The sequence below is a fragment of the Salvelinus alpinus genome, chromosome 19 (genome assembly GCF_045679555.1).
Source record: "Salvelinus alpinus chromosome 19, SLU_Salpinus.1, whole genome shotgun sequence".
NCBI lineage: Eukaryota > Metazoa > Chordata > Actinopteri > Salmoniformes > Salmonidae > Salvelinus > Salvelinus alpinus.
Window position 1 is genome coordinate 22,015,465 of NC_092104.1, and position 13,039 is coordinate 22,028,503.

General features: G+C 44.8%; 1 long non-coding RNA gene across 1 annotated transcript; it reads right to left on the reverse strand.

Annotated features, from left to right (window-relative positions):
• Nucleotides 1-10,928: 10,928 nt before the first annotated feature.
• Nucleotides 10,929-12,957, reverse strand: LOC139545135 (uncharacterized). The gene is made up of 3 exons (XR_011669002.1): nt 12,816-12,957; nt 11,471-11,587; nt 10,929-11,263 (listed from the first exon to the last, which is right to left on the reverse strand). It is a non-coding gene; the product is annotated as an uncharacterized lncRNA (long non-coding RNA).
• Between the last annotated feature and the right edge of the window lie 82 nt (nt 12,958-13,039).

The window sequence follows — 13,039 nt, forward strand, 5'->3', positions numbered from 1 at the left end:
TATGTTGTGCAATAACAAAATAATGTATTGAAAGGAACAATTTATATATTTATTTTCATCCCATGAAATGTTTCCATATTCTCACTGGATGTGAACCTGTGTTTGGTTTGTCTAATAAATGCAAACTTATTTCTTCATAGATGGCGTTTCATTTTTACTGCTTTGAAAATTGGTGGCTGACCAATTTTGGTCAGTGGCTGACCTCCAGTAAGTAGTTCAAACAAAGGATATGTTAGACATTTCTTTACTTCTACCACGCAATACAATAAAACACATTTATAACCGTCATCAATCTTCATTTTCGCTGCATTGAATTACAGGTCACTCTTTATGTTAGCTAGCTACAGTAACATCAACCAGTGTTTTCAACTGTTTGAATTCGAGTCAATGAGAAGCAAGCAATGCAATTTTTAACATTTAAGTCATTTAGCAGACGCTCTTATCCAGAGCGACTTACAAATTGCAATGCAGTGTGCCTTAGCTGGCAAGGTGACAGAGTGTTAGTGTCTAGTTACCGTCTGAAAGGCACTCAATGCACGTAACTAGCGTGAGGTTAATCCAGTCAAACGCACCATAGCGATTTTGTTTTATGTTGCATTTTCAGAGCTAGCGAGCAAACCGATGGAGCAAACATTAGCTAGCAAGCATCATTCTATAATGGGTTTCGATCTACCAGTCCCCTAGCGACGATTTAGCTTTTGCAACGAGACCATTAAATATATTTAAAACAATGGTAGAAGAGTGTAGTTCTGTTCAGATTATCGCTAACCGTATCACAGGGACTTCGAAGCACTACAGTTGCATGCTGATCTTGGAATAAACTGACGATAGCAAAGATTCCATCTTTGACGACGCCACATAAATGGAATAGGTAGAAGCCCATCTCCTACTGTAAATTACCTGCACACTGTATGTATACAGTGGGGAGAACAAGTATTTGATACACTGCTGATTTTGCCATTTTTCCTACTTACAAAGCATGTAGAGGTCTGTAATTTTTATCATAGGTACACTTCAACTGTGAGAGACGGAATCTAAAACAAAAATCCAGAAAATCACATTGTATGATTTTTAAATAATTAATTTGCATTTTATTGCATGACATAAGTATTTGATACATCAGAAAAGCAGAACTTAATATTTGGTACAGAAACCTTTGTTTGCAATTACAGAGATCATACGTTTCCTGTAGTTCTTGACCAGGTTTGCACACACTGCAGCAGGGATTTTGGCCCACTCCTCCATACAGACCTTCTCCAGATCCTTCAGGTTTTGGGTCTGTCACTGGGCAATACGGACTTTCAGCTCCCTCCAAAGATTTTCTATTGGGTTCAGGTCTGGAGACTTGCTAGGCCACTCCAGGACCTTGAGATGCTTCTTACGGAGCCACTCCTTAGTTGCCCTGGCTGTGTGTTTCGGGTCGTTGTCATGCTGGAAGACCCAGCCACGACCCATCTTCAATGCTCTTACTGAGGGAAGGAGGTTGTTGGCCAAGATCTCGCGATACATGGCCCCATCCATCCTCCCCTCAATACGGTGCAGTCGTCCTGTCCCCTTTGCAGAAAAGCATCCCCAAAGAATGATGTTTCCACCTCCATGCTTCACGGTTGGGATGGTGTTCTTGGGGTTGTACTCATCCTTCTTCTTCCTCCAAACACGGCGAGTGGAGTTTAGACCAAAAAGCTCTATTTTCATCTCATCAGGCCACATGACCTTCTCCCATTCCTCCTCTGGATCATCCAGATGGTCATTGGCAAACTTCAGACGGCCTGGACATGCGCTGGCTTGAGCAGGGGGACCTTGCGTGCGCTGCAGGATTTTAATCCATGACGGCGTAGTGTGTTACTAATGGTTTTCTTTGAGACTGTGGTCCCAGCTCTCTTCGGGTCATTGACCAGGTCCTGCCGTGTAGTTCTGGGCTGATCCCTCACCTTCCTCATGATCATTGATGCCCCACAAGGTGAGATCTTGCATGGAGCCCCAGACCGAGGGTGATTGACCGTCATCTTGAACTTCTTCCATTTTCTAATAATTGCGCCAACAGTTGTTGCCTTCTCACCAAGCTGCTTGCCTATTGTCCTGTAGCCCATCCCAGCCTTGTGCAGGTCTGCAATTTTATCCCTGATGTCCTTACACAGCTCTCTGATCTTGGCCATTGTGGAGAGGTTGGAGTCTGTTTGATTGAGTGTGTGGACAGGTGTCTTTTATACAGCTAATGAGTTCAAACAGGTGCAGTTAATACAGGTATTGAGTGGAGAACAGGAGGGTTTCTTAAAGAAAAACGAACAGGTCTGTGAGAGCCGGAATTCTTACTGGTTGGTAGGTGATCAAATACTTATGTCATGCAATAAAATGCAAATTAATTACTTAAAAATCAAACAATGTGATTTTCTGGATTTTTGTTTTAGATTCCGTCTCTCACAGTTGAAGTGTACCTATGATAAAAATTACAGACCTCTACATGCTTTGTAAGTAGGAAAACCTGCAAAATCGGCAGTGTATCAAATACTTGTTCTCCCCACTGTATGTGTGTGTAGCCAGCCAGGTAGAAAATAATTTCAGTACACCAAAACGCAAAGTAAGAACCCCAGTAGCCTAATATCTCAAAGACTAGTTGATTAAATGTTCAGAAGAAAGAAATGAAATGCTAATGAAATGTTTCATAATGATGTCATTAGGCAGAGCAGGCAACAGATGGCACACAGACAGCAGAGCTGGGGACAGATAGTGAGGTACAAACTGGCAGATACAGGGAGTCTCAGGTAAGTTTGTTGAGTCTTTGTTTGGCAACATTATGAAAGGTTCTCTCTTTTTTAGACTTGTAAAATAGGGACATAATTGGACAATGCCATGGATACCTCCACTCTCAACCTTAACTAGTGACTGAACCAATATTTGTTTTAAGGCAATGGTATTGCCGTTGTGATTGTGTAGTTTTGGGTACCGGTAGTTAGGTATGGCAAACACCTTATTTATTTTCTAGGAGACAGACTGTGAGAAAGTGAGGGTAGTGAAAGGGAAAGAGCCAGGGTGAGAGACTTCAGATGACAGTGTCACAGCCACGACAGGACCAGGTGTCAACCTTGTTGCCAGCACCACCAGTATATGGGACAGTGGCACAGCATTGTCCAGTTACCTCAGTGATGGCACAAAACCATATCAGCCACACCCATAATTTATAGAACCGCAAACTCTTGCCAACAGTGTGTTGACGTTTCAAGAGAAAGGGTTTCGCGATTTCCTCTGGCTACATTATAATCCATCAATAAAAGGAGTGTTGTGTTTTCACTGTAGCCAAGGGTTTTCAAGCCAGCCATCTTTTGGCCAAAGAGCGGATGCTGCCTTCATTAGTGCAGGATTTAGAAACTGGAGAAAAGCCATTGTAAAATTCACAGCACATCAAAACTTCCAAACCCACCACCACTTTGTAACTGTAACAGCACACCAGCTAAATCCAGTGCCCAGTTATCCAGCACATGGGGTAAACATCAGGAAGACGCAAGGCATTGCTTGATGAAAATTATTAGTTCGGTGCGGCATGTAGCAAGACGGGGACAAGCCTTTAGAGGCCACACGGATGACGGTAGGAATTTATACCAGCTTTTGAAATTTAGGGCAGAAGAGGATAATCCCATTTTACTGAAGTAGTTAACAGAGCGTACCACAATGTACACAGGCCCCAAAGCACAGAATGAAATTCTGAACATCATGGCCAATACAGTCCTTTGAGGCATTGCAGCTGAGATTAGGTCTCTTCCGATTGTACAATTTTCAGTAATTGTTGATGGTACTCAAGATGTCTCTGGTGCTGAACAGGAGAGTTTCTGCCTGCGTTATGTTTACCATGACAGTGTCCCTCACAAGGAGTTTATTGGGCTATACAGGGTGTCGGAGACAACAGGCGAGGGCATTGCGAAATTGCAACTGATGTGTTGTTGAGGCTCAATTTGCCCATGTCTGGCTTACGTGGGTAGAGTTATGATGGTGCCTCAAACATGGCAGGAAAATACACAGGTGCACAGGCAATTGTGAGGAGGCGGCAGCCATTAGCCCTCTATGTGTATTGTGCAGCACACTGTGTAAATCTGATTACACAGGCTGGCTGCTCAGCCTCCCCACTGATCCGGGATTCCCTTTCTTGTGTCCATCAGTTAGGTGTCCTCTATCAATCAAATGTATTTATAAAGCCCTTTTTACATCAGCCGATGTCACAGTCATGAAAGTTTAAGAGCATGTTTGAATCAATTATCACGTACAAAGATACACATCTGACCACCCTGAAACCTCTATGTCCAACAAGGTGGACTGTGAGGAATACTGCTATTAGAGCTGTGCTAGGGCAGTATGAGCAGGTACAAAGCAGCCTAGAGGAGATGGCAAAAACTGCATCCAAGACAGCTTCAACTGCCAGTGGCTTTTTTGAGCACTTCAGCAAAGGCAAGACTGTTGGGCCTCACACTTGCCTCTGCTGTTCTTGGAGAGCTTGAATGCCTAAACATTTCACTGCAGAAGGAAACTCAGACTGTCTCTGGTATGCAGGCTGCAGTCGACTGTGTGTGGTCATCTCTTAGGGGCAAGAGAAATGACGAAAGCTACCTTGCACTGTATGAGAAAGCAACAACATTGATTGACTCCATTGAATTCATTGAGACAGACTCAAGACGATTTGCTGGCAAAGCAGTGGATCACTATAGGGCAGAATCTTTTTAAGTGTTTGATTGTGTGACGATTCAGTTTGGCGACCGTTTTGACCAGGATAGTCTAAACGTCCTGCAAAAGTTGGAAAGAGCGCTTCTCATGGGGGAGTTGGATGAGTCTAGATCAGTACCCAGAGGTGAACATAGATTCTCTTTCAGTGCAGTTGCCTCTCTTTCGCAACAAATACCCCTGTAGCAGCAGTGGAGAGGCAGCAGGGGATCCCAGGAGGCTTCCAGTGGAGGTGCAGGGGTTGTTTGACCAAGTTGAGGTGCTGATCAGAATTGTGTTTGTAGTGCCAGTGTCTTCATGTGAGGCTGAGAGGGGTTTCAGTGCACTCCGCAGGTTGGAGACTTGGCTACGGGCTTACATGGGCCAAGAGAGACTGAACAGCGTAGTTGTCTGTAATGTACATAAAGACAGGCTGGACAGTCTCAAGAGGGAAAATATCTGCCAGCAATTTGTTGGATACATTGAGACCCGCAAACATATGTTCGGTTCTGTTGTTCATTAGTTCAGTAGTGTGTATAGCAGTGGATCTCAACCTTTTTTGGGTTGCCTCAAAACAGGAACACCTTCATATTTTGAGGCAAAGCAGGCAAGGTTTTGAGTGGTCCTCAGGGACCCCCACCCCCTCTATATTATATGTAAAGTTACTAGAAACCTTGTGGTACTGAATACGTTCATTACACTTTTTATTTCACGGACCCCTTGCAATTACACCAGGGACCCGTAGGGGTCCACGGACCCCTGTTTGAGAACCCCTGGTGTATAGTATGATAAACTCAGCAAAAAATACACTTTTTCAGGACCCTGTCTTTCAAAGATAATTCGTAAAAATCCAAATCACTTCAGATCTTCATTGTAAAGGGTTTAAACACTGTTTTCTGTTAGTTCAATGAACCATAAACAATTCATGAACATGCACCTGTGGAATGGTCGTTAAGACACTAACAGCTTACAGACGGTAGGCAATTAAGGTCACAGTTATGAAAATTTAGGACAGTAAAGAGGCCTATCGACTGACTCTGAAAAACAAAACAAAAAAGATGCCCAAGGTCCCTACTCATCTGTTTGAATGTGCCTTAGGCATGCTGCAAGGAGGCATGAGGACTGGAGCTGTGGCCAGGGCAATAAATTGCAATGTCCGTACTGTAAGACACCAAAGACTGCGCTACAGGGAGACAGGACGGACAGCTGATCGTCCTCGCAGTGGCAGACCACATGTAACAACAACTGCACAGGATCGGTACATCTGAACATCACACCTGCGGGACAGGTACAGGACGGCAACAACAACTGCCCGAGTTACACCAGGAACGCACAATCCCTCCATCAGTGCTCAGACTGTCCACTATAGGCTGAGAAAGGCTGGACTGAGGGCTTGTAGGCCTGTTGTAAGGCAGGTCCTCACCAGACATCACCGGCAACAACTTCGCCTATGGGAACAAACCCACCGTCGCTGGACCAGACAGGACTGACGAGTCGCGGTTTTGTCTCACGAGGGGTGATGGTCGGAGTCGCGTTTATCGTCGAAGGAATGAGCGTTACACCGAGGCCTGTACTCTGGAGCGGGATTGATTTGGAGGTGGAGGGTCCGTCATGGTCTGGGGCGGTGTGTCACAGCATCATCGGACTGAGCTTGTTGTCATTGCAGGCAATCTCAACTCTGTGCGTTACAGGAAAGACATCCTCCTCCCTCATGTGGTACCCTTCCTGCAGGCTCATCCTGACATGACCCTCCAGCATGACAATACCACCAGCCATACTGCTCGTTCTGTGCATAATTTCCTGCAAGACAGGAATGTCAGTGTTCTGCCATGGCCAGCGAAAAGCCCGGATCTCAATCCCATTGAGCACGTCTGGGACCTGTTGGATCAGAGGGTAGGGGCTAGGGCCATTCCCCCCAGAAGTGTGCAGGAACATGCAGGTGCCTTGATGGAAGAGTGGGGTAACATCTCACAGCAAGAACTGGCAAATCTGGTGCAGTCCATGAGGAGGAGATGCACTGCAGTACTTAATGCAGCTGGTGGCCACAGCAGATACTGACTGTTACTTTTGATTTTGACCCACCCTTTGTTCAGGGACACATTATTCCATTTCTGTTAGTCACATGTCTGTGGAACTTGTTCAGTTTATGTCTCAGTTGTTGAATCTTGTTATGTTCATACATTATTTACACATGTTAAGTTTGCTGAAAATAAACGCAGTTGACAGTGAGAGAACTTTTTTTTTTTGCTGAGTTTTTGTTATTTGTTTAGTAGTTCTTAGTTTTTAGTGCATGACAGTACACTTACTAATGATTTATTTTGTTATTTTATTTTAAATTGCATACTTTGTGTGACATACTTGTCCATAGCTGTTGTTTGAAGAGTTGAGACACTGACTGAACAATACATTTTTGAAGGATATTTTGGTTGATTTATTTGGGTTATTCATTGAAGTAGTTATTTCGCTTTTCGAACTGTACTTATTTTGAGCTTTTTGTTCTTGTAAAGCTATTGTCGACTCAGGCCAGTAGCACATATTTAATGATAGCACATATTTAATGACTATATAAATGTATCAGAAAAGGTCAAATAAAAAGATCAATTCAATACTGAGACGAACTTTGTGATGGTTCTCAATGGAGATTATTTTAGATGAGATCGCAGCATTCTCATTGTATTTACCAAACTGCACCCATACAGTGTACAGTACCATTGCCACCTACTGGCCTTTCTTAGTATTGCTGGTTGTAAATACAAATACCTGCATACATACTGGACTGATAAGGAACACTGCTGTAACTATCATTAGTAGTAGTATTATAATGATTTAAACATTTTAACAAGTTGGGATAAACCTTCAGTTAACTACCTATCAATTATCCAGTAGTAGTAATTATGGTTCCTCAATATACATTTAGCCTACGTTGTAATATGATATGTGTTACAGCACTACTTTGGTGTCCCCCTCAGGAATTTCTCTTGAGAAAATTTCATGTAATTGTTCCCTCCAAAGTTGATATCAACTTTTCGCCCCTGCATTGGATAGCGTTTCAGAATTTGCCGATAAATTGGTTCACATGGAAAACTAAAGGCATAGAAACCGTAAATGACTTGGTAATAGGAAATACAATTATTTCCATGACAGAATTAAAAAGCAAATTTGGACTGACCAATGTAGATATTTTCAAATACATGCAACATAAAAATGTCATATCACGAAATGTCGATTTGACATAATTTGGACATCAGCGCAATGTTGAGGGAATCCTATTTGAGTCTGAAAATGATATTCATATGATAGGTAAGATTCTATTGGGACCACGACTTAAAAATAACTTATACTGGCACAAGATGGATGGAATGTTGGAACATACAGTTAACGAAAATGTACGCTTAATCCAGTATAAACTAAGTTATGGAATTTATTATACAAGTGACAAAATTCACAAATTCTACAGTGGGTTGGACGATACACTATATATACAAAAGTATGTGGACAACTCGGGCTAAGCACCTTAGTTCCAGTGAAGGGAAATCTTAAAACTGTAGCATACAATTACATTCTAGACGATTCTGTGCTTCCAACTTTGTGGCAACAGTTTGGGGAAGGCCCTTTTCTGTTTCAACATTACATTGCCCCCATGCACAAATCGAGGTCCATACAGAAATGGTTTGTTGAGATCGGTGTGGAAGAACTTCACTGAAGGGCAGCTCCGGACTGAAGGGCAGCTCCGGACTGAAGGGCAGTTCCGGACTGAGGGGCAGCTCCGGACTGGCGGGCGGCTCTGGCAGCTCCGGACTGGCGGGCGGCTCTGGCGGCTCCGGGCTGGCGGGCGGCTCGGGACTGGCAGGCGGCTCTGGCGGCTCCTGACTGGCGGGCGGCTCTGGCGGCTCCAGACTGGCGGGCGGCTCTGGCGGCTCCAGACTGGCGGGCGGCTCTGGCGGCTCCTGACTGGCGGACGGCTCTGGCGGCTCCTGACTGGCGGGAGGCTCTGGCGGCTCCGGACTGGCGGGCGGCTCTGGCGGCTCCGGACTGGCGGGCGGCTCTAGCGGCTCAGGACAGACGTGCGGTTCTAGCGGCTCAGGACAGACGGGCGGCTCAGGACAGACGGGCGGCTCTAGCGGCTCAGGACAGACGGGTGGCTCAGGCGGCGCTGGACAGACGGGCGGCTCAGGCGGCGCTGGACAGACGGGTGGCTCAGGCGGTGCTGGACAGACGGGCAGCTCAGACGGCGCTGGACAGACGGGCAGCTTAGACGGCGCTGTACAGACGGGAGCAGGAACAGGGCATGCTGGACCCTGGAGGCGCACACTAGGCCTGGTGCGTGGTGCCGGAACTGGTGGTACCGGGCTGGGAACACGCACCTCAAGGCTAGTGCGGGGAGCAGGAACAGGGCATACTGGACCCTGGAGGCGCATAGTAGGCCTGGTGCGTGGTGCCGGAACTGGTGGTACCGGGCTGGGGACACGCACCTCAAGGCGAGTGCGGGGAGAAGGGACAGGGAGTACTGGACCCTGGAGATGCACTGGATGCCTGGTGCGTGGTACCGGCACTGGTGGTACCGGGCTGAGGACACGCACCTCAGGGCGAGTGCAGGGAGGAGAAACAGGGCGTACAGGGTTCTGGAGACACACAGGAAGCCTGGTGCGTGGTTTTGGCACTGGTGGTACTGGGCTGGGGACACGCACCTCAAGGCGAGTGCGGGGTGCTGGAACTGGAGGCCTGGTTCGTGGCGCAGGCACCGGAGGACTGGTGCGAGGGGCTGCCACAGGAGAGCTGGTGCATGGGGCTGCCACAGGAGATGCAGGACTAGGGAGGCGCACAGGAGGCCTGGTGCGTGGGACTGGCACTGGCACTGTCATTACCAGACGGTTAGCACGCACCTCAGGACGAGTATGGAGAGCTGACTCAGGTAACATCAAATCCCGGACACGCTCCGTCGGGCGGATGTCGTGCCTCATGCACCAACATAGCAACTCCCTCATTTCACTCTCCTCCAATTTCCCCATTAATTCCTTCACAGTCTCTGCTTCACTCCCCTTGCTCACCTCCAATTCCACCTCGACTGGCTCTGGTTCCATCTTCGGCTCCTCACGGTAAGCACGGGAAGTTGGCGCAGGTCTCCTACCTGAACTCGCCACACTCCCCGTGTGCCACCCCCCAAGAAAATTTTGGGGCTGCTTCTCAGGCTTCCAGCCGCGCTGCCGAGCTAGCTCCTCATAATGCCGCCTCTCGGCTTTCGCTGCCTCCAGCTCTGCCTTGGGGCGGCGATATTCACCCGGCTGTTCCCATGGTCCCTTGCCGTCTAATATTTCCTCCCAAGTCCATTGCTCCACAAAGCGCTGTTCCTTCCTTTCACGCTGCTTGGTCCGGTTGTGGTGGGTTATTCTGTCACGTTCGTCGTAATGTGGAAGAGAGGACCAAGGCGCAGCGTGAAGTGAATACATTCTTCTATTTATTTAAGAAGAAACACTAACCAAACTTATACAAAACAACAAAACGAACGTGACGCTATATATAACAGTGCAGACACAGGCAACTAACACATAGACAATAACCCACGAAATCCCTAAAGAATATGGCTGCCTAAATATGGGCCCCAATCAGAGACAATGATAAACAGCTGCCTCTAATTGAGAACCAATCTAGGCAACCATAGACATACAAACACCTAGACTAGAAACACCCCATAAACATACAAAACCCCTAAATAAGACAAAACACATAAATCCCCCATGTCACACCCTGACCTAACCAAAATAATAAAGAAAACAAAGATAACTAAGGCCAGGGCGTGACATTGTGTGCTTTTTTTCTTATTCACACGTAAGGGTGGTGGGTAATTTACAGGGTGTTTTTTGCATGATTTTTTATATTGACTGAGGAAATAATTATTGTTACTGGTGTTTACTTTGTTTTTTCTCTTATTTCCCCTTTCACCACACTTTTACCCTGTGTTTTACGTATCACTATTTTCCTCTTGAGACAGTAAATAAATATCTAAAAGGTCTGCAAATGTATTTGTACTTGTGGCAGAAAATATTACTGTTTTGAATTAGTCACTCAGTAAACTTGTACTACTTTGTAGATTAGGTTAATGTCTTGGGGGTCTGTCCTTATTGTCTACAGCTGGACACTCAATCTCACCCATGTACTATAGCAGGAAGGTCTCCACTGAAAGGCCACTACACATAACAAGGTCTAGCCTCCAAAGAATATGAAAAACTAAAACAAGGATGAAGTGACTGTCATTATTGTAATCTTTATTGTGATTTGTAAAGTGTGAATAAGAAGAACAGGGAAACCATTTTGTGTAGCTCAACATGACAGACATCAACCAGAATAAGAGAATGTATGTAAACACGTTTTCCAAACCACACTCCAACATTTACATGTCTTTTGTTACATGTCTGTGGTGCAGGTAATTGTTGACGGCCACACAGGCCTTCACAATGGTCTCAGCTTTCTCTAGGATCCTTGTGTCTTGTAGCAAGGACCCCAAAGCAGTTCTCAGAAATTCTTCTGGTTCTTGAGTGGCAGTAGCTGTAGATCTTAGTGTCATCAAGGCCATAAGACCCTTTGAATAAAATAAGCATTTCCATTAGTATTGAACAGGAATATGAAGGCTATCAATGTACTGTAACAACTGTGTAGCATATGCTTTGGACATAGGCCCTTATTCTCTTACTAAGATGCTTGATCACTTTTATGCATATCATTACAATGTCTATATTGGTATAATTTTCACAAATGTATATAGTCACATGTATTCAATGTATCTTACCTGGATATGGTCGCATCAGGTTTACCCTCAGAGGGAATGCCTCGCATCCCACAAAGACATATGGGCTTGGTGTTTGGGTCCCCAGCAAGCACTCTGGCATTGGTAGCAGCAGCTGGCCTGCAATGAGTGGGGAGCCAAAATTGATAGACTGACATGTAACTAGCTAGCTACAAGTATTTGTAAACAGGCATGTTGTCTTTAGCTAAAGTAAAAAAGAGTGTCTCGGCCCCTATAGCTTGGTAAACTACTCTGGCTCCCCAAGCCCCTAGTGGATATACACTACACAAGGCGGACTTCCTCTCTGGGTGGAACGCAACGAAAAGAGTCCGCTGCCCCAAAAAATCCCACTCCACCCATGTGCAGGCACATAGATCAACAGAGTGGAGCCTCGAGCGGCCTTATATATATGCATATTGAGACACAGCCCATGCAAAAAAAACATGGCTAACTTACACTAACAGATTTTGATGGGGATCTTTGTATTATGTTACTTAGATTGACGCACAGGTGCGTCAACAGACTCTTAAGGATTTAAACTGGTACTGGTTACCTTCAGACGAGTCCATGGAGTGATCATATTATTTTGTAGGCCAAACCGTTCGTAAGCTACATAGCTAATTTTCAAATTGTACTTGTAGGCGTAGACCTATCAAGACATCAGTTCAAGAAAAGTTTTTTTGAATTTCCTGTCTCAAATATCACAACCAAATCAAATTTGTCACATGTGCCAAATACAACAGGTGTAGACCTTACCGTGAAATGCTTACTTACAAGCCCTTAACCCTTGACCAACAATGCAGTTCAAGAAATAGAGTTAAGAAAATATTTACTAAATAAACGAAAGAAAAAATGTAAGAAAAAGTAACACAATAAAATAACAATAACGAGGCTATATTAAGGGGGTAATGTGCAGGGGTACAGGTTAGTCAAGGTAAATTTGTACATGTAGGTAGGGATCCTGGTGGCCATTTCATTAATTGTTCAGCAGTCTTATGGGTTGGGGGTAGAATATGTTAGCATGTGAATGGCAGTATTAAACTTGTTACGCATCCCAAATTGTTTCATGAAGTAGATTTAATTGTTATTTGAGTCATCTGTAACTTTAACTTTCCTATTTTGAAAACAGCTGACAGTGTTTGTAACATTGTAACAAATATGTACAGTAAGTTTTGAATATCAGTTCAGTCAAAACAATATTCACTCTGTAAAACAATGTTTTGTTGCTATGCCTTCATTTAGCTTTGGTTATTGAAATCCATCTTAGGTCAGATCAAAAACAGCAAATGTTCAAAACAAATACACAAAAAAGTCTCAAACACTTTTTCAAAGCATATCTGGACCTTACCTGCAAGCCAGAACAACACTGTAGTCAGTAGAAATATTTTGGTTGTTCAATGTTCAATGTTCAAAATATGAGGTAAAACCGAGCATAAGGTGGTTTTGTCAGTGTCTGAGAGGGGCATGTCAGAAAATGGCCAACCAAATATATCGAGCCTAATAGAGAGCGCGCTTGTTTTCTTCTTGTTTTTGCATAGTTGGGTTGATTTAATCACATTGAATCATATAATT